This window comes from Trichechus manatus, unplaced genomic scaffold, assembly GCF_000243295.1.
Source record: "Trichechus manatus latirostris isolate Lorelei unplaced genomic scaffold, TriManLat1.0 scaffold00028, whole genome shotgun sequence".
NCBI lineage: Eukaryota > Metazoa > Chordata > Mammalia > Sirenia > Trichechidae > Trichechus > Trichechus manatus.
In genome coordinates, this window is record NW_004443964.1 from 18,298,424 (window position 1) to 18,321,385 (window position 22,962).

Here is a 22,962-nt window from a genome sequence, read left to right on the forward strand (position 1 = left end):
TCTCTCAAACCCTTTTTGTTTTTTCCTTCATTTCAAAAAATTTAATATTTTATCTTTTTCATCTATTTTTCTTCACGTACTGTGGATGTGTTTATTTGCTTTCTTTTTCTAGCTTACTCTTCATTTCTGAGATTATTTTTCTTTATTTCTAATTATTTCCTGAGTTCTTTCACTTTATTTATGAATTTATGATTCTCATTTGCTGTTATTCCACATATTGCATCATTCTCTTAATGTATTTTAGCACATTGGAAATAGTAGGTTACAGTTTTTATCTGCATTGTGGATATATGGGTTGCTTTCATTATCGGTAGGAATGCTGTTCAGCTCCTGGTCCTTTTTTTCCCCCTTATAATAACTGTGCGTGGGATTTGACCTTGATATTTTTCTGTTGCTTCCTTTTATGTGAAATTAGTTTTTCCAAACTTTTAGAATAAGGTAGCATTCAGAAAAACTTTTTTTACTTCACAGAACTTTCTCTGTTGATGTTGGAGAGTGTTAAAAAAAAAAAAATAAGGCAGCTTACTTTATGATATTTCACCACTTTGGTCTGCAGATTTTCTTTCCCTTATCTCTGTGTCTACATCCTGCCCAATTTTTATTCCACTCCAAGTAGTTTCTCCTCAGTGTGAGGCTCTGTCACATAAGGGGGCCCTGACAGGTCAGTTTTGATAGTTCATAGGAGCCAGACTACTTCAGCCCCTTTAGACCTTTTTATGTGGGCTTGGTATTGGTATTGGCCAGAACCCCTTCCAGTTTCAACTGTTGTTCTCAAATTGGCTGCCCTTTTTCCAGTGAATGCCTGGTGTCTATTTTGGGGCCTTTCTGTTCTCAGGTCCATCAGATGTTGCTCTGCTGCTTCCTTCTTCTTTCTCAAACACAGATGCAGATACCAGGCAGGCCTCTTGACTATTGGTAGTTTGTCCCCAGCCACTTGTATTTTGGGGTTTGTGGGGATACCTGGTCACATAGTTTTGTTATAAATATTTTTAATAGATTTTTTGTTTTTCTATCCAGTTCTCTCTTTTTTTATGTAGATATTCAGAGAGATTGAAAAACTAAGCTACTGATGCTGTCATCTTCCCAGAATCCTGTCCCAAATTAATTCAATTATAAATGTATTTTGGATTACAATCCTTTTGGAAGCCAGGACATAACTTATGGGTGTTGACATCTTGCTTCTATTTGGGCTCGGAAAGGTTAAGTGCTTTAAATCTTAGCCATTTATGATACCACAATAATTAATGACCAAACATGAGGAAACTGAAATATGAACATAGTAAATTATCAACTCACACGAATTTTTTAAAAAATATTTAAATTTAATTACAGCAGAAATATTTCTGGAGTTAGGATTTAGCAGTCTACTTCCGTAGAGATTTACAGTGTTGAAAACCCTATGGGGTCTCTATGAGTCAGAATCAACTCAATGGCCGTAGATTTAGGATTTAGAGGTTGCTTTTTTAACAATAAATTAAAAAAAAATTTGTGCATATGTTCTCAGAATTAACACAATGCAGCTTTCTTTTATGGGGTACATATGCATAAATTACATGTGTACAAGCTTCATATGATATAATGTATTTGCATATATTGCTGCGAACTTTAATTTTATTACACTTGCTGTCAGGAAATTGTGATAATTGGCAAAACGAACAAACAAAAATGGTTTCTTCACCACTATTATAAAAACTCAAGAAAAGTTTTAAACACAGAAGAAAACATTCTTTGATGGTTATACGAGGGTGGGGAGGGAGGGAGAGGGTTATTCACTAACTAGATAGTAGACAAGAATTATTTTAGGTGAAGAGGACAGCATACACTACAGGGGAAGTCAGCACAACTGGGCTAAACCATAAGCTAAGAAGTTTCCTGAATACAACCAAACACTTCGAGGGACAGAGTAGTAGGGGCAGGGGTCTGGGGACCATGGTTTCAGGGGACATCTAAGTCAATTGGCATAACAAAGTTTATTAAGAAAATGTTCTGCATCCCACTTTGGTGAGTGGCGTCTGGGGTCTTAAAAGCTAGCAAACGGCCATCTAAGATGCATCAATTTGTCCCAACCTACATGATGTAAAGAAGAATGAAGAACACCATGGACACAAGGAAAGTATTAGCCCAAGAGACAGAAAGGACCACATAAACCAGAGACTTCATCAACTTGAGACCAGAAGAACTATGTGGTGCCCGGCTACCACCAATGACCGCCCTGACGGGGAATATAACAGAGTCCCTGACGGAGTGGGAGAAAAGTGGGGTGCAGAACTCAAATTCTAGTAAAAAGATCAGACTTGGTGGTTTGTTTGAGACTGGAGGGACCCCAGAAGACATGGCCCCCCAACTCTCTGTTAGCCCAGAACTAAAACCATTCCCGAGCCCAACTCTTCAGACAAAGATTAGACTGGACTATTGGACATAAAATGATACTTGTGAAGAGTGTGCTTCTTAGCTCAAGTAGCTACATGAGACTAAATGGGCAGCTCCTGTCCAGAGGCGAGATGGGAAGGCTGAGAGGGTCAGGAGCTGGTTGAATGGAAATGGGAAATCCGGGGCGGAAAAGAGGAATGTGCTGTCACAGTATAGGGAGAGCAACTAGGGTCACATAACAACGTATGTATAAATTTTTGTGCGAGAGACTAACTTGAATTGTAAACTTTCACTTAAAGCACAACAATTTTAAAAAAAAATGTTTCTTCAGTGGACAGTCAGTCATTATCTTTAACAGAGTCCAGCATGGATCTTTAGAACTAGAAAAAATCTCAAGTGGTCATCTTGTCCAGACCTCTGCCTCAAGAATCTTCCTAACTCAATGTGTTTAAGTACACACAATTAAAAATAGCAATATCTGTAAGAAATGGGTTTTTGGTTTTGCTATCTAGTTTTGCTATCTAATAAACTAAAGCATGGTGACAACAAGCACAGCAGACAGAGGGAACACTTAAGCACAGCTTCAGAAAAATTTAACAGCGCTATGGTAGCTAAGAAACAGCAGCCCAGATAGTGCATTGAAGAGAAATAGTTAAGGAGCCAGGGTAACTCTAGGGCCATGTTATGATGCTATGTGAGTGGCATTGCACATGGTTGCCATAGCTACAGAACTGCAGGAGCTATAGACACACAGACCCTATGTACCCACCCACCCTGCTGCCACTGCTTTCCACACCTGCCCGTATGAGTTTTCTACAGCTCCAATGTAAGGAGGAAAAGGCCATATGGCTTAAATCAAAATATTTTTTTCACTTCTAAAATTCAGAATACCAGAGATTCAGAGCAGAAATCAAGGACGCATTGGCAAACACTTATTTCTCAAGGGTCAAGAGGCTGCAGAATATCTACTTGAGGAGGAAAGGCTGGTGACCCTTAGACAGATACTTCATGTCTACACTTGTGTTCCTTTTTACCTTCTTGATTCTTCTCCTTGCTACACAGATCGTGTCTTGCTCTGCCTTTCCCACCCCCATCTCCCTGCCTTGACACCAGTACGAGGGAGAGTTACAACATTATTCAAAGGAATGCGTGTGGATTGAAGTGGTAGAGCAGGGATTAGATATTTTGGTTCTCTGTTTTCTTCCAGCGGGATTAAAGACATACTTTTGGATGCCACTGTCACATTTAAAGCAAAGTCAGGGTAGACTGAAGGAAAAAAACAACAACAACCCAGCATCAATTGTTGTTGGGGAAGGGCAAGGGGGAGGAGAGGGGAAAAAAGGACTGAAGAGGAAAGTATCTTTAATATAATTAGGGAGGTCCCTAGGCATCACAAGGAGCCCTGATGATACAGTGGTTAAATGCTTGGCTGCTAGCCAAAAGGTCGGCGGCTTGAACCTACCAGCTGCTCCACAGGAGAAAGACGGGGTAGTTTGCTTCTGTAAAGATTTACAGCTTTGGAAACCCTATGGGACAGTTCTACTGTGTCCTACAGGGTCGCTATGAGTCAGAATTGATTCCCTGGCAATGGGTCTAGGCATCACTCTAAAGCTGGGGTGGGGGCAATGGCAAACACACTGGGGAGGGTGCCCAGGGGGAAACACTTACTTTTTCTTTGTGTACTTTTCCTGGTGAACTAACTGGTCCTTAGTTAATATGGGGCCCTGGTGGCACAGTGGTTAAGAGATGGCTGCTAACCAAAAGGTTAGCAGTTCAAATCCACCGGCTGCTCCTTGGAAAGCCTATGGGGGCAGTTCTACTCTGTCCTGTAGGGTCACTATGAGTCGGAATCGAATCGATGGCAATGAGTCAGGTTTTTTTAGTCAATATGATAATGTGAACACAATTATTTAGGCATTTCCTGGTTTTATTTTTGGGATTTCAGATGACTTGAATGCTTCAGGCCCTTTAAGTGTGCTTTTTTTCTCTGATTGTGCTGTATAAGCCAATCCTGTCCTAATATCTAAGTCAGTGTGGCATAGAGGAAAGATGATTTTGCCATTCATTGTATCTGAGTTCAAATGCAAGCAAGCAGGCACTTGTTAGCTATGTGATCCTGAGTAAGTAATTTAGCCTCTCTGAGCGGAGGTTTCCTTATCTATGAACACTGAGTGTTGCCACATGGAAAAGTAGAAAAGGAGAAAAGAAAGGGACATGCATAATGGAGATTGATGGGGTGGCTCTTCGTGGAATTGCCCTTTTATAGGAAGAAGCACTTCTGACCAGTGAGTGAATATTGGGGTAGTAGGAAAACCTGGGGCAGTTCTACTCTGTCCTTTAGGATCACTATGAGTTGGAATCGACTCCCAGCAATGGGTTTGGCTTTTTGGTTTTAGGAACAAGGGGTCAGGCTGTCTGGTTAAAGATGTGTGAGCAAACCTCTTCACATGACCCTGTGTGGGTCTGTTTAAAGTAAAAAACATTTGAGGTTCTATGAATTAAAAAGCCGAGGGGAAGTTAATGCACTTGCATTCGCCACTAGGCTGCCTCATACCCAATCCTACTCTGTGCTGAGGTGTGCTCCATCTTGCGTTCCCAGTGTAATTACTTTATGTTATACATATGAGGTTCAGTGGTGCTAAGTGTAGACACTTTGTGGTTCATTTGTTCACCCATTCATTCATTCAACAAATATTTATTGAGCAGCTAGAAAGTGCCTGCACTATTCTAAGCCCTGAAGGAAACCAAATAAGGAACTTTTATGAAGCTTAAACTAGAGAAGGGAAGACGGACAATAAACATATTAACATTTATGATGTCAGATAATTATATGTACTATGAAGAAAATAGGAGCCCTGGTGGTGCAGTGGTTAAGAGCTCAGCTGCTGACTGACTAAAAGGTTGGCAGTTCCAATCCACCAGCCGCTCCTCAGAATCAACTCGATGACAACGGGTTTGATTTGGTTTATGAAGAAAATAACGCAGGGTAAGTGAGGTAGAACATTAGGGATGAAGGTGGTTAGGGAAGACCTCTCAGGATATAATTTGAAGAGAAGCCTGAAAGAATTGAGGGAAAGCATCATTGTGCTGTTGGGAAGAACGTTCCAGGCAGAATGAATGGTAAATGCAAAGACCTTGAGGCTAGAGCATACTTGGTGTATTCTTGGAGCAGCATGAAGGCCCCTGAGGAGTGAGAGAGGAAGAAAGGAGCTAGCTTTCTGCAGTTGTAATTAATGTTTAGTGAGTAAAAATTTAATAATAAAAACATTTGAGGCAAATTTCATAGAAATTATGGGTGGCAGTATGATATAAGGAAGAGTATAGGCTTTAAAACCAACAAGACCTGAGTTCAAACTGAGCTCTTCCATTTACTGGCTTTATGTGCTTGGAGAAGTCATCAAATATTTATGAGTCCAAGCTTTCTCATCTATATAGCAGGAAAAATAGAGTTTGTTGAGGAATTCTGTGAAGTGAAAATGAAATTTTCTTTTTATTCAGCCGTGGGTTTTGGAAGATAGGTTTGGGTTTGAATTCCATTTCAGTGGCTATAGTCCCATATATCTGGGTGTAGAAATGTCACTGCAGGGCAGTTTTGCATTTGCCTCTGCAAAGGCCCTCTGAGTATCACTGGTTCTAGACAAATTATCATGTTAATGCCTCAGCTAGGATCACAGAACCACATGGGAGGTATGTGTTCAGACCTGACACTTCACTCATGGGTGGTGTGGCCTTGAGTTCTGCTTTCTCATGGGTAAATCTCTTGCTACTCATTGCCCTGGGTAGGTATCAAGCTTTGCTAACACTTCCAGAAACAAGTGGGAGTTTTTGTAGCTTCCATCTCACAAATGGTGCAGACCTTTGTGATTTAGGGCTATATGTAGGTAGCTTGGAGTCCTTGGGTGGTACAAATGGTTAACGTGCTCAGCAGCTAACTGAAATGGTGGAGGTTCAAGTCCACTCAGAGGTGCCTTAGAAGAAGGGCAAGGCAATCTACTTCGGAAAAATCAGCCACTGAAAACCCTATAGAACACAGTTTTACTCTGACACACATGGGGTTGCCATGAATCGGAATCAACTCTACAGCAACTGGTGGTACTGGTAGGTAGCTCAGGGCCACTCCTCCTCAGCATGGGTCTGGCAACCTGGACTCCCCTCCTCATGCTGCCATTGGAACACCAGCCCCCATCCATTTAGGCCTATTTCAGGTTCCAGCATCCCAACAGCCATTTACTTCCGATTTTAAGACCCTCCTTCCTTTGTAGTACTTGGAGACATCCTTTATTCAATTTGAGCTCAGTTATTTATTTAAGAAAAAAATAGTTTATTATTATTATTACTTCTAAGTAGCATTCTATGTGCTTAGGCTTGGGGGTGGAGCTCTTTTAAGTCACCTCGGTTCTCCATATTGACCAGAATTTTCCATACCTTTTAGTGTATAGCCTTAAGAAGAAGTAGATCAATAAGATGATAGCTAGTAGGTTACAAAGGGTCAAGAAAGAATTTTTGTAAAGAGGGGAGACATAAGCATATACATATGCTCAAGGAAAGGAACTGTTGACAGGAGAGATGGCAGATATGGGAACGAGGGAGATAATTGTATAGGAACAAGGTTGGAATCAAGACTAGAAAGTCTTGGGATTTGGAACCCAAGTAGAGAGATTAGCTTTGGACAGGAGAAGATTTACCTCTCCTTAGCAACAGGAAAGGAGGAAAGAATGGGTATAGATTTGTATAAGTTGTTGGAGGCATCTGGAAATTGAGGTAGGATACAAGGTGAGCAGTGGAGATGGAAGCCTGGGAAGTGTTGAAGCTTTGCAATATCAGTTGTGAGGAATAGAAGAATGAGCTAAATACGGATACATGAAAGAACTTCCAAACAGAAAAGCAGGCCAGCTGAGGTTGGAAACCATTCATTTATAATGCCATCAAGACAGTAGCTATGTAATATATTTTTCTTGCAAGCCCTGAACTACCCACATATAGGAGCAGAGAAGTACATGGTTGGGTGGGTTGAGGGTCAGAGTTTGCAAGGCAACTTCAGATAAAGGACAAACAGGTAAGGGAACTGAGGTGGGAACAGCATAGCTGAAGTGATGAACTACAGAAAGTGAGCTGACCATGAACTAAACCAATCCTTAAACAGTAATACAAAAATGCGACAAATGGCCATGGCTCGTGACAGTTACAATGGCATAGTCAGACGTTTGGAAATCTCAGTGTTACTCAGGATGCAATGTTACTCTTGTGACTAGGTTTTCTCCAAATCTCTTAGGTAACAATTGCCCTGTCATTGTGGTGACAACTATTCTCTTTTTCTGGTTTTGCTAATTTTGATGCATAGATTTGCTGACTCTCTCCATATGTCTCTAGTTTAAACTCCCCAAGAAAGAACATTTGGTTGGTATGACCAGTATCTACTCCTGTTCGATAGAACCCTTGTTACCAGGCCACTCCATGGGTCTTTGATCTTTGGATCAGGTGTCCGGCTTGAGCTGAGGCCAGGGTGATGGGATTACATAGAGGACATGTACTTGATACATAAGGAACTTCTGGGAAAAGTCTAAGACTTTCCAGAAGGAATAAAACTGCAAGCAGGACCCTTCTCATAAACAAGAATAGCATTTCTCCTCCTGGACTTTGTAATAGGTCTCCATATATTTCTCCAGTTCTTACTTCTCTCCAATTTGGAGAGCTGGACCCAGTTCAAAAATTCCCTATACAGAATACCTAACTGTGTAAGTTGCATGTGGTGTATTTGCTTGGAATTTACTCCACTAATACCCCCTATAGAGATATACACATTAAAAGCTCAGTTTTTTGTTAAGCCTGGCTCCCATTTTGGGAAAGAAAGAAATTACTTTCTACACATAATGTTCTTTCTGACCTGCTGGTATTAGTAGTATTATAGAATCTTCCAAAGCGTGATAAATGGTTTCAGTTTCAAGGTGGGATTTTTACCACTTAATATAAAACATTCTGGCAATGTCTACCAATTTATATTATCTAGAGCAGGCTCGGCAAACTTTATAGGGCCAGATAGTAAATACTTTAGGCATTGTGGGCCATACGGTCTCTATTGCAACTACTCAGCTCTGTCACAATAGCACTAAAGCAGCCATAGACAATACCTAGATGAGTGAGCAGGGCTGTGTTCCAGTAAAACTTTATTTACAGAAACAGCCAGCAGGCCAGACTTGGCCAAAGGACCATAGTTTACCAACCCCCTGATCTACAGGACAATTATTTGTGGTTTCTGCTGTTTGGCAGGGTGAGCAAGAGCTGAACCTCATGGTGGTAGTGAGTTTTTGTAACAGGTGGCATGGAGGGTCACTGTTCTATTAACTTCCCTTATGTGGATCAGGTTAGACAATGATAAATAGCTGAAGGTCGCCATATTACACAACTCTAGAATCATGCAGTGCCTAGCCTGTGTGACCATATACAGTGGCTCTGAGAATATTTGAAGTGATTTCTCTGCAGTCCCAATTGGAGACCAGATTAAGGCAAAGGAATATGTAGTGTATTCATTCATTTATCCATCCAGCAAAGTTCGTTGAACCTTCTTATTGGTCAGACACTGAAATAGCTGCCAAGAACAAGGTCCTTGTCTTCAAGGAGTTTATGGTCTAGTAAGGTAAGAATGTCCCTGGGTGGCACAAATGGTTAAGCACTCAATTACTAACCAAAAGGTTGGCAGTTCGAACTCACCCAGAGCTGCCTTGGAAGAAAGGCCTGTTGATCTGCTTCTGAAAGGTCACAGCCTTGAAAACCCTATGGAGCACAGTTCTACTCTGACACACACGGGGTTGCCATGAGTCAGAATCAACTGGACGGGAACTGGTGGTGGGAAGGTAAGAATAAATGCAAACTCAATGCAAGAAAGTAGCTATGACGGAAGTCTGTGTCAGGTACAGGGTGAAGGCAGGGATAGAGGAGATCAGTTTTACCCTGGAGGGCCAGGAAAGGCTTTATAAATGAGGTGAAGCTTGAGCAGATTCTGGAACAATGCAGAGTGTTTGCCAGGCACAAAGTGGGGCTGCAGGATGGGCATGGCCAGTGGAAGAGCATTCCCTACAGGAGCAGCAGAAGAGGCAATAGGGTGACATACCCTTCCATGATGTTTTCACTACATCCTGAAAGGGGTTTGGGCTTCCTGTTTTCTAGAGAAATAAAAATGAAGTCTAAACCCCTTAACTGTTGGATGTATCTGTGATGGTTATTCAAGATCACTGGCAGCTCCAGAATTTCAATGTAGAAGGGGTTTAATGGAGCAATCTGAAGGAAGGCAGAGGGCTGGGTGGTGGGTAACTAATTAGAGCTACAGATACACAACAAACACACTGTTTTTACTTAGCTTGCCTGTTACAGGTTAATAAAAATAGCAACATTGTCTAAAGATGCCTTTAGTGACACTCTACATAAAATGGAGAAAATGGCCAATGTCTCTTTCAAAGAATAACCACACCAAGGAGTGGCTTGAGGGACAGTGATGGAGACCATGAAAGGGGTCAAACCTCTCTCCCCACCAATCACCCATTGGCATCACTAGGGGTTGAGTGCTGTCCGGGTTCCAGGCACTGTGCTAAATGATTAAATACATTGTATTTCATTATCCTCAATTTATAGATGAAGACAGGGACTTTTAGAGAGGTTAAGTACGTTGCCCTACTTACACAGCAAGTGATTTCATTTCAATGATAATCTTAAAAAATGAGTAAATGCATAAACTAGAATTCTGCATTGTCCAACGTAGTAGCCATTAGCTATCTGTGACTTTTGAAATGTAGATTAATTAAAAATTCCATTCCTGAGTTGAATTAGTCTCCTTCAAATGCTCCATAGCCACTTGTTGCTGGGAGCTACTATATTGCACGGTGCAAGTATAGACCATTTAATGCAGACTGTTGTATTGGATAGAACTAGACGACCATCTTATGACTAAGTACTGCCTCGTGCTTTTGCTCACATTTGTTTTATGCTTGTGATCAAACTGGGGACAATTCACCAATTGTCCCTGGTAAATAATAGTATGTGAATGATACATTAGTACTATATTAATGAAAATAATCTAGTAATTCAAATTAAAAAAAGTTGTGAGAGTTTTATAAATATACCTAAATCAAAATTTTGTGGCAATCGGTACCGTGTTTACTTTGTAATCAGTTGTTTAGTTTCAGCAAAATAACATCATCCATCTCATTAACTTAAAACCCACTGATGTCGAGTTGACTCCAACTCATAGCGTCCCTATAGGACAGAGTAAAACTGCCCCATAGTCATTAACTTAGTATTTTCAATTTAAATATCATTAGCTCCAAAATTTTGTTTACATTTAATCTGAAAAAAGTCTTTGGTTTTAAGAACTATAAACGTTAGGAGTTTTTGCCTAGTTCTATTTCTGTACATTTTAAAATAATATTACATTCAAAATGTCACTGCTGTTGGCTGCCTTTGAGTTGGCCCCCGATTCAGAGTGACCCTGTGCAGAACAGAATGACATGTTGCCTCATCCTGTGTCATTCCCACAATTGGCTGTCAATCGGACCACTGTGATTCACTGAGTCTTCATTGGCTGCTTTTCAGAAGTAGATCGCCAGGCCTTTCTCCCTAGTCTGTCTTAGTCTGGAAGATTCATTGAAACTTGTTCAGCATCATAGCAACATGCAAACCTCCACTGACAGATGGGTAGTGGCTGTGCATAAGAGGCACTGGCCAGGAATCGAACCTGGGATACTAAAAATAATCTATGATTTATGTTAATACGAGGATCAGTAGAGAATTTTTATTCCCCTTTAGAAAGAGTCATTATATTACTCAAGATTGGGAAACACTTTGTGAAAGCCTTTAGAATGAAAGGAGCACCTGTAGCCCGCAGTGATGAGCCCCTGAGCTTGCTTGGTTGGCAGTATCCTATCAAACCTGGATTAACTGAGGCAATCCTGGCACCAGTACGCCATAAATCCGCCCGGGGAGATACAGTGGTACCAACTGCAGCAGCTGGCAAGACTTCTCACTGACGAAGCATTTTACTCCATAATTTTCTAATCACCCCCCTGTTTTAGAATTCAATTAGTAAAATTTGATTTACACCATTTGTAAATACAGAATCTTCCACCACCCCTCCATAGCTCTTAATACACGGAACATTTGTACAGTGAGCAAGGGACCACAAAGCACATTTTTTTCTGGCACATTTATATTTTTCCTCTGTCTTAATCAGACCAACTATTTTCAAGCACCTCGCTGATGGTAAATAGGACTCGAAAGCATCATGTTCATATTACCACTAAACAATGTTTTACTGAAAGGTTTTCTATCTTCTCACTTAATCTCCGACCTCCAGCTTTCCCCTTGAAATCAGCAGATGAATTTCACACTGTCTGAGGCAAACACTGCTTTCCTCACCATAAATGAGAATCAGAGGCATATCTAGGCCTGGGCTCTCTCAGTGGGTACACCCCAGGGCTGCTGTCAGCTCAGGCTGGTCTTTCCACTGTGATTGGAATAGTCAGAGAAACCCAGTCAGGCAACTTCTAGACCACTAGGGAAGCAAACTATTATTTTTTGTGGTCTTGTGCATTACACTGAGATGTCTTATATAGGCTTTTGCACTGTATACACTTCGCCAAGACCCTGACTGAATTCCTTACCTCATAACTTATTTCTCAAAAGTACTTGGCAAACATTCCCACTGTTTCCTGCAAAGCAAGACTTAAAGAAGACACTTTCTTATGCAAGTGGCAAATAAGCTACCCAAATCTTAAGAACCAGAAGGATACTACCAAGTGCTAAAAAACTGCTTAGCACCTTTTAAAATACGCCAAAGATATGCAAACTAACACAGGGAAGGCTTCTAAAAATCCTCTCTCTCCTTGAGAAGGTGTTTCTGGCTGTTGAGATACGTAAAGCAACCTTTTGCAAGTGTTATTGCTGTTGTTAGTTGTCGTCAAGTGGTTTCTGACTCATGGCGGCCCCACGTGTGCGAAGTAGAACTGCTCCATAGGGTTTTCAAGGCTGTGACCTTTCAGAAGCAAATCACCAGGCCTGTCTTCCAAGACGTCTCTGGGTGGGTTTGAACCACCAACCTTTCTGTCAGCTAATAGTTGAGCGCTTAACCATTTACACCACCCAGGGACTCTATTTTGCAAGTGTACCCATTGCTGTCAAGTCCATTCCGACTCATAGAGACCCTACAGGACACGGTAGAACTGTCCCATAGGGTTTCCAAGGCTGTAATCTTTAAGGAAGCAGACTGCCACATTTTTCTCCTTTGCCAGTGTAGTTAATTATAATTGTTACAGATAAATTACCATAACTAATAATAGTAGTGACCATTTATTTGGCTCTTACTCTATGCCAGGCACAGGAGAAAGATGTAATAGTCTGCTTCTGTAAAGATTTACAGCCTTGAAGACCCTATGGAGCAGTTCTACTCTGTCCTATAGGGTCGCTATGAGTTGGAATTGACTCGATGGCAATGGGTTTGGTTTGAGTTTTTTGGCCATACCAGACACTATGCCAAGCTATTTACACGTATCACTTATTCCTTACAATCACTTAGGGAAGGTAGTAGCATTATGTCTCTTTTACAGATTTAAAGGACACACTCACACACACACACACACACACACACACAGACACATACATATACCTCGGAAGATTTAGAAATTAGCTTGAGGTTACACTGTTAGTAAATGTTGGAGTCAGAATTTGAACTCAGGACTTCTTGAACTCCAAAGCCCATACTCTTAGCCTCACAAACAATAATACAGTACATTAAGGAATAAGCAGTATGTAAGAATAAGATAATATTCCAGTTAATAAATTGCTACCCCTCACCCTAAGCATTCTTCTTAGTTTCAATATTTACTTCCAACTTCCAGGAAAATGTCATGACAAGATTTCAGTTGGTCAGTTACAGGTCATTCTCAAATTATATGCCAGGGTGTTGGCAATTCAAATACTCTTCACAAAATACCTTTTTTTCTGCTCTTAGTTCACAAGGTTTGGCCCCATGTCCCCAAAGCACTTTCATTTCCAGCCTGAAGAGTTCTTATAAAGAGAAATGATGCCCCTTTTTATTTCAAGGTGATTTCTCAAGAGGGCTCTACAAACATGACTTGGCCTCTCCAGTAGGGTCACCTTTGTGGGAGAGGTCAGCCACCAACCGCTGGGCACCTTTAGTACAGGAGCAGAATCCTGAATTACCCACTTAAAATTCAAGGGGAATTTTGAAAGCCTAAATTTTTTCCAGGTCTCTTCGTCAGCATCATAATTTCTGTCAATTAAAAAAAATTACCAATCTTTTGAAAACACAAAGCAAATTCAAATCCAGGTTACCTTCAAAAGATTTTAGTGTTTATCTGAGCATTATTCGGTGAGCTTTGGTAGTCAACTCTATAAACCCTGAACTAGCCTGTTTGTTATGAATGCAGCTATCCTCCTCCTCCTCCCCTGGCCCAACTGCCAGACCCAGGGGCAGACTCAGAAAGCCTATCTACCCATTACTACTTCTCACTCCATATCTGATTCTTTGGGGAAAAATTTGTCCCCAAAGAAAAGAGTTAACAGTCTGACTGGTCTTGACTGGATAGCTATTTCCTATGCTGTAAAACCTTCTTTAATAACATTTATCTAATATGGAATCTGTGATGTCTGATAGGATCTTGTCTGAAGTTTGTATTTGCGCCATGAATAAAAAGGTTTTGGTAAGCAAATAAGCAATGTCTATGTAATTGCAATTTGTAAAGAAAAGAGGATGTTAAACCTGAAGAGGGGAAAAGTGTTTTTCCTTACTTTAGAAGCACTTATTTGCATGCAAAGATAATTAATAATTTTACAGTTACCACTTGTGTGTGTGTTCATTGAAGCAAATCTAATAGGACCTCTTCTTGGCAATGCTTTTATGATGCTCTTAAACTTGGAAGTGATAAAACTGTCTTTTAAAAATGATTGTATAATGCAGTTTTCTCAACAGTTTGGACAGAAATGTAGCCAATTAGTCAGAATTTGTAAAGTTTTATTCCTTTGCCCAAAACCTCCAAATAAGTTATTTTGCATCAAAAAAAATTAAATTTTATGATCTATAAAACACATAGGCACATTCACAAAGCAAAATAGTGTGTATTACTGTAAGAGCATTAAAATGGAATGGGTCTATGTTGATAATCACTGAACTTGGGTGTTGAGAACATGGGGTTCATTGTCCTATTCGCTCCACTTTTGTGGATATTTTAAAGTATCGATAATACAAAGTTATAAATGAATATTTACGTACATACACACATATGTATCTATGCAATACACACATATATAAAAGCTAATGGGTAGACAAATGCATTTCTCAACATGAGTGTGGTTGCTGAGTTGTTTTGGTCCATAACCTTTTAAAAAAATGAAAACAACAGCCTCTTGACCCCTTTTTAAAAAGAACAAACTGTGCCAGCTGATTTGAATGGGAATGTTTTACATTCTATTTTCACAGCTGTCTTATCAGTTTCCTAAACTGAATTAGGGTGGAGCACAGCGTTCAGGAATTTCAGGGGGGACTAGGGGGCTTTGTTGTTGTGGTTTGAAGATAAGGATATCTTCCCAGGATAACCTCTTGGAGTGAAGACATTTCCCCAGAAGAAAAAGTAGGGCCTTAAAGATGTCTTCCTGGAGATTATAGAGCGGGAGAAGCTTAACAGTCTCTGGAGAACTCTGCCAGCCTGGTGGGAAAATGATTTGGTTTTCAATTGTTTGCACTGGGGTACTTTCCAAAAATATGCACAGGTCGACTAGATATAGGCTCTCCATTCTACCCACCCCCCTACTCTAAAATTCTCTGAACTCTAAATGTGGCAGGTTGGCTTTGTTCAGGACCAAGTAGGGCAAGAGCAATCAGGTAAATAAGGGAAGTACCTTTTCAGTCTTCTCCCCTGCTGACGTCAAGGCTGTGTTCTATTGGCTTTAGGGTAGAAATGAGAATTTCCACAATTTCAAAGGGAGGATCTGTTACTATTTGGTTACTAGCTGGACGATTATTTATATTCTTGGCCTCTTTACATGATCTGGATTTCCATGCCTGTGAGCTGAGGACATTATAAGAAGTGGAGGTTTTTTGTGGTTTTTTTTTTTTTTTTTTTGTGCAGAGTTTTCATTTTACTCATAACCTGGTTTTAGACTGGAGGCGTGGGTGGTGAGAGTCCAGGCCCTTCTTGAGGCATTACACAATCTATTAGAGTTATACAGAATAGACAGAGAAGTGCTTATAACCCACTTTCTAAAAGTGTTTCATAATATAGACACTGAAACCCTGGAAAGTTCTTTGGGGCATGGAATTATTGACACTGTTTGATAGAAGAGAAGAATTCTCCAAACAATTAAATACTCTTTGCTCCTATAGCTCACAGTGCAGAGGAGGAGGGAAGATAAGGGTGATAGACTAAGGAGGTTGGGAATGTTTTGCCTTTAGGACTTGTCAACTACTTAATTGGTTCAAAGATTTGGACCCTGTGGTGATGAAGATTGTGTCAGCTTGGCTGGGTCATGGTTCTCAGTGGTTTGGCAGTTATGTAATGATGTAATTTAGAAATTATATAATGATATAGTCATCCTCCATGTTGTGATCTGATATGATCAGCCAATCAGTTGTAAGGGGAGTTTCTTCGCAGGTATGACCTACATCCAGTATATACATGGACGTTCTGGCAAAGCTCACTTACATGCTCTGGATCCTGCATCCAGCTTGTCATCATCTGACCTCCAGTTCTTGGGACTTGAGCCAGCTGACTGCTGTATTGCCTACTGATCTTGGGATTTGTCAGCTTCTGCAGCCTGTGAGCCAGCAGCCTGCCATCTTACCTGCTGGTCTTGGGATTCATCAGCCTCCGCAGCCCATGAGCCAGCACCCTGCTGTCTTATCTGCCCACCTTGGATTCATCAGCCTCTGCAGCCCATGAGCCACCAGCCTGCTATCTAACCTGCTGATCTTGGGTTCATCACCCCCTGTAGCTACATGAGTCAGGAGAAGCCTCCAGCCTGATGCCTGACCCATGGATTCGGGACTTGCCAGCCTCTACAGCCACATAAGCCATTTCCTTGAGATAAATCTCTCTATATAAATATATATACGCTTTACTGGTTTTGCTTCTCTAGAGAACCCAGCCTAAGACAGACCTTACACCTTGTAAAGATTCCCATATTGGGGGATTGTAGTTGGTTTAACTGTTACATATATCACAGTAGAGTTTCATCAGAAACTTTCAAGAAAATGACAGCATACATTAATGTCTTCTCTTTCCCTTTGTCTTTCCAGAATTTTTGAGGTAAATTTGTAGTCTATGATTTCATCATCATGAATCATATTTTAGGAGCTCATAGATATGTGGCAATGTGATTAGGTAGTTGGGAAAAGTCATATAGAAGTTTATGGATCATACATGGTCCCAGCTTTCAAGGAGCTTATCTTTCACTAATTTATTAAACAGATATTTACTGAGTGCCTACTGTGTGCTAGGCACCATCCTAGGTACTGGACATATAGCAATACACAAGAAAGGCAAGGTTCTAGTTCTCTCGGAGCTAGCATTCTAGTATGGAGAGACATATAAAACAATAGAACATCAGGTAGTAACAAGTGTTAATAATAAAATAAAACAGAGAGTGAATGATTGAATATTTTAAATTGGATGATGAAGGAAGCCACTCTGAGAAGGTGACATTTAAATGGAGACCCAAACACTGGGAAGAGGCCAATTGAGGAAGATCAAAGGAATTCATATTCCAGGGAGAGGGAGTGAATAATCAGTAAAGAGGTGTGGAAGCTTAACATATTCAAGGAACAGAAAAATGGCAAGTGTGGCTGGGGCATGGTGAGCAGGAGAGAGGGTGATGCAGTCATAGGGAAGGCCAGAAAGCTGATCATGTAGGGCCTTGAAGACCAGATTTTATTCTAAATGTGATGGAAGGGCATTGGAGGGTTTCAAGCAGAGGAGTGACTTTATCTGATTTGCATTTTAAAATATTACTCTGGCTACCATGTGGAGAATGGATTATTAAGGTGGTTATAGTAGTACTTAGGTAGAGATGGAGAAAAGCCAACAGATTTGGGATATTCTGGAAATAGGGCAGACAATACTTGCAGTGGATTATACTATGAAATACTGTGGGGGTGAGGGAAGTACAGAGGGGATTATGATCCTCAGGCTCCTAGCTTGGGCTTCTGGGGGTACCATGAGCCAAGATAAGGAAAGCAGGGAAAGGAGTAGGTTGGGCTGGAGAAATAAGAGTTTACTTTGGGACGTGATAATTTTGAAACACACATTAAACATCCAAATTAGACGTGAAGTAGGCAGTTGCTTCAGAAGGAAGGTAGGGCTGGAAATACAAATTCAGGAAATAACAACATAGAGAGAGTGGGCCAGAAGCCCAGTTGAAGTGGGTTGAAGAGAGAAGGAGAGGTGAGAAATGAAGAGAGTGGCTACAGACAACTTTTTATAAGAAGGCTTGCTGGTAACAGGGAATAGAGACATGGAGTTGCGTTATTATGCAGGGTCAAGCACTGGTTTTTAAAAATTAGTTACTATTATATATATATTTTTAAGATGGGAGTACTGAACTATATTTCTAAGCTAATGGTAATGATGCAGTACAGAGGGAAAAATTACAGTCTGAGAAGGGTCTCTAACCAGTTGTCATAGAGTCGATTCCAACTCGTGGCGAACCCATGTGTTTCAGAGTACAGCTGTGCATAGAGTTTTCAATGACAGTGACATTTCGGAAGTAGATCACCAGGCCTTTCTGAGGAAGTGCCTCTGGAAAGATTCAAACCCAGTGGCGTCACTAGGATTGGTGTCACCCAGTGCGGTAACTTAAGATGCCATACCCCCATGGACATCCTCCCATACCAGACCACACAGAATCCTTAGTACTGTTTTTTGTACTAATGTTACTTGTTAATCATAATTCCCATATATCACTCCTTTTCTTTTAACTACTACTTCATTCTGAAAAAAGTTACTGATATAGGTTCACAAATACTAATTACCACAATATTGTAGCTAAAACACTAGAAAATTTGACAAAATCAGTAACTATAAAAACACGAGCAACAATGAAAACAACAGAGTGTGCTTGTAGCGTGTGCAGATGAAACCATGTGATTCGAAGTGTTGTTGTAATTGGGTAATAATGACATCTCTGACTGAGAGCATTAGAAGGTTCAAAAAGTAAATCAGCATAGAGTTTTAGTGATACATGTAAGCTGGGCTTATAAAAAATGTTTTTGTTGTTATAACCAACTACAGGGATATTTTTATAAAAAATAGTAAATTTCTGCTGAAACACTGCACAAAAATTTTGTAGATGGTCATTTTGGTGTCACCGCCTCTGACAGTGTCACCTGGTGACAGTGTCACCCTATATCCCCCTTGTATCGCCACTGTTCAAACCACCAACCTTTCAGTTAGTAGCCAAGTGCTTAACCATTTGTACCACCCAGGGACTACTGAGAAGGGTCTATAGCATTTCCCTATTCTATCTCCTCCAAATATAGACCCAAAGAAAGAAGACAATTTAGGAAACAAAAAGCATAGCTTGATATTTGGCATATATATTATTGCAGGCTTTGGGAGAGGAGCAGCAATGGAAGATAAGAATGAAGAAGGGAGATTAGGGAGGGCAGGAGAGGCAGGAATGGTGATGTTAAAAATGGTAGAGAGTCAGAAAATATACCTGCAAAATCTGGAGAGGGGGCTGAGGAGTCAATAAATTATGCCCAGAAGTTCTAGATACAAATTTTTCTGGGAGACATCATTGGTCCCATCGTCAGCTGAAGTCTCTCTGGCCTGGAGTGGGCAGTAGAGAGGAGTGTGGAGCTGGCATAAACTCCTGGCTCTGCCCCTTGCTGGAGGGGAGAAAGTTAGGGAACTGCTCTGTGCCTCAGTTTCCTCACCTGAAACATGGGGTTAGAAGTGCTTACCTCATGGGATTGGTGTGTGAATTAAATGAAACCATCCTTGTAAAGCACATTATACACTTAGTATCTGGGCATTTCAAGCCTTTGGGCAAATGCTTCTCTAAGTTCCTGGAGGTCAGGAAACATGTCTTATGGTTTTTCAATTTTCCATGACAGCTGCAGAGGGTTGAATGGTAGCCTCCCAAAAGATGTCCACGTCAAATCCCTAGAATCTGTGGCTGCTGTTTTATTTTGAAAAAAGGTCTTTGCAGATGTAATTAAATTAAGGCTCTTGAGATAAGGAGATCATCCTGGATTAGCCAAAAAAACCGAAAACTCATTGCTGTTGAGTGGATTTCAACTCATAGCAACCCGGTAGGACAAGGTAGAACTGCCCCATAGAGTTTCCAAGGAGCAGCTGGTGGATTTGAACTGCCGACCTTTTGGTTAGCAGCCAAACTCTTAACCACTGTGCCACCAGGGCTCCTGGATTATGCAGGTGGGCCCTAAATCCAATGACAAGTGTCCTCATAAGAGATACACAGAAGAGAAACAAACAGAAGAGAAGGAAGTAATATGACCACAGAGGTACAGATTGGAGTGATGTGGCCACAAGTCAAGGAATGCTGGCAGCCACCAGAAGCTGGAAGAGGCAAAGAACAGACTCTCCCCTAGAGCCTTCAGAGGGATTGGGGCCTGCCAACACCTTGATTTTGGACTTCTGGCCTCCAGACTGTGAGAAAATAAATTTCTATAATTTTAAGATACCAGGTTTGTGGTACTTTGTGGTGGAAGCCTTAGGAAACTACCGTATTTTTTGCAAATAACATGCCCACATAAATAAGGTGCCCACACATATATAAGGCACATAGCGCACCTAGGAAAATAACGCATGAGGGGGTTGCACGGTTGGCAAACCCGTATAGCGCATGTGTTACTTGCATAAAAATATGGTAATACAGCCTCTAACATATAGTCTTAACCTTAAGTGAATGTTGAATGCTTGACTTCTTTTTTTTCCTTTTCTTCCCTCCACCTTCTCTTTTTTTTTTTTTGCTGTGCTAAACCCTACATCTTGTTTCCAGATTCCTGGTTGAAAATGTACAAACCCTATGATAAGCAATTCCCTTTCTATGTACATACCTTGGAGAAACTCTCATACAAAGAGTTTAATTGCAATATTGTTTGTAATAGTGGAAAAATTGGAAACAAAATGTCCATTAATAGAGGAATAAATAAGTAAATAAATTATGACATATTGAAAAATGAAGTATGTGCAACTGCATTTGTTTCCTAGGGCTGCCATAACAAAGAACCACAAACTGGGTGACTTAAAACAACAGAAATTTATTCCCTCACAGCTCAGGAGGATAGAAGTCCAAAATCAAGATGGCGGCAGGGCCATGCTTCTTCCAAAGGCTCTAGGAAAGAACGCTTCTAGCTTCTGGAGGTTGCTGGCAATTGTATACAGTATGTAAATGAATTGATTTGGAAGTGTTCCAATGAAACTTTATTTATAAAAACAGGCAGCAGGCCTTCGAAGCATAGTTTGCCAACTTCCTATATATGGAGAGGTCCAGAGTTGGGAGAAAGCATATTTGAGGGACTGACAGTGGATAAATAAGACTTACGCATAGAGGATGTGGTGGGAGCAAGGAGGGAGTGATGAGACTAGGGAGTTAAGGGCAGGGCTTCTGAGAGTGCTGGCAGGAGTAGCACATCTGGATACAGAAGACCTGAGAGGTGGCTGCTGCAGGCATCCTGAACTAGGGTAGCGGTGGGTAATGGAGAAAAAGAAATGGTTTGGAGAGAGATTCAGTGAGCAGTGGTTGGGAGGGAGAGAGAAATGTCAAGGCTGACTCCCAGAATCAAATCACTGAGTGGGTAGATGGTGCTTGGGGCGATGGAGGATCCTGGGGGGAGCAGATTTGAGGTGAGATTGAGACTTGAAAATACGTGTTCCCGTTGAGTTGGTTCCAACTCACAGTGACCCTATAGGGCAGAGTAGAACTGCCCCATAGAGTTTCCAAGGCTATAATCTTTACGGGAGCAGACTGGCACATCTTTCTCCGTGGACCGGCTGCTGAGTTCAAACACCTTTTGGCTAGCAGCTGAGCGCTTTAACCATGGGCCACTAGGGCTCCTTCCGAGGTTGAGAATAGGTGCTGGGATCTACTCCCCAACAGGCTCAGTGCCTGCCACACACACTTGGCTATTTATATGCAGATATTTTTGTCAGAAATGTGGTTGGCGGTTTCTATAAGAGCACAGTCTATAAATCCCAAGCAAGTCAGGGGGAAGTTGAACATGCAGAGCTAAATACCTTTGTAATGACAATCCTAGGGAATAATTACTATTGACAGATTTTCTCTAGCCGGGCTTGAGTTACTCTGGTTCTCTTTTATTCACAACTGATTTAACAACAGCACAAGGACCCAGTATCTGCCGATAACAATAGCCAATTTGGTCAGGAAAGATAGCTTCATCAAGGCAGTAAATCTGGTCAACCAGATGGACCAGCACTTCAGCTAGCTCATGTCCCAATATGCAGGACCAGCTGCTGGCCCCGAGGAGGGGTGTGATGCTACTGTAGCTCCTCACCCACAGCCATCCCTGAAGTGGCATCCTGTATAAAATGAGGGTACAATGGAGTGGAGTGGGTGAGGGCAGCAGGCTTGTTGAACACTCTTGACACACACCTTCACTGGGGTGGGTTAGGTGTAAGCATTGTTCATCTATCAGGCTAGAATAAGGGTAGTGTTCTCATCACGGAAACAATTTAGAGTTTCTCTAGATGTGAATCTATGGGCCTGTGGCATTTATCATCAGTCAGAAGTACACGCCATAGAGCATCTGCCTTAGAACAAATGCTACTGGGGCTATTTGAAGAGCAATGGCCCCCATGACACAGCGGGAGGCAGGTGCTGTGTGGCGACTCGTAGCGCTCTGAATGGAATGTCGTAGGCTTCCATCATCTCGCCTGGATGAAGGCCTCCTGATTCCCCTCTTGCCCCCTTCCAATCAGTTATCCACCAGGCTGCTTGAGTGACCTTTTTAAAATGTAAATTGGATCATGTCACTCCTCTGTTTAAAAGCCTTTAATGACTTCCCATTCCATTTAGGAGAAAATCCAAACTCCTCACCATGGCCTACCAGTCGGCCCGCTCTGGCCCAGGCCTCTCTCTTCAGATTCTCTGCCCCAGATCACTTTAGCCCAGCAACGCTGGCTTTCTCTCAGTTCTTGCAATACCCCAAGCTCATTCTGACTTTAGGGTCATTATTGTTTCCTATTCTAGAAAGCTCTCAGCCTCTCCCCTCCTCACCCGCAAGATGACTGGCTCTTTGTCAGATACCCACTTAAAAATCTCCTTCTCAAAAATATAGAACAAAAATTCAAATTCACCAAAAAAAGACCAGACTTACTTGTCTGACAGAGCCTGGAGAGACCCCCGAGACTATGACCCCCCCGACACCCTGCTAACTCAGAACTGAAGCCACTCCCAAAGTCCACCTTTCAGCCAAATTTGTTGTTGTTGTTAGGTGCCATCGAGTCTGTTCTGACTCATGGCGACCCTGTGTACAACAGAACGAAACACTGCCTGATCCTGCACCATCCTCATGATTGTAGTTATGCTTGAGCCCATTGTTGCAGC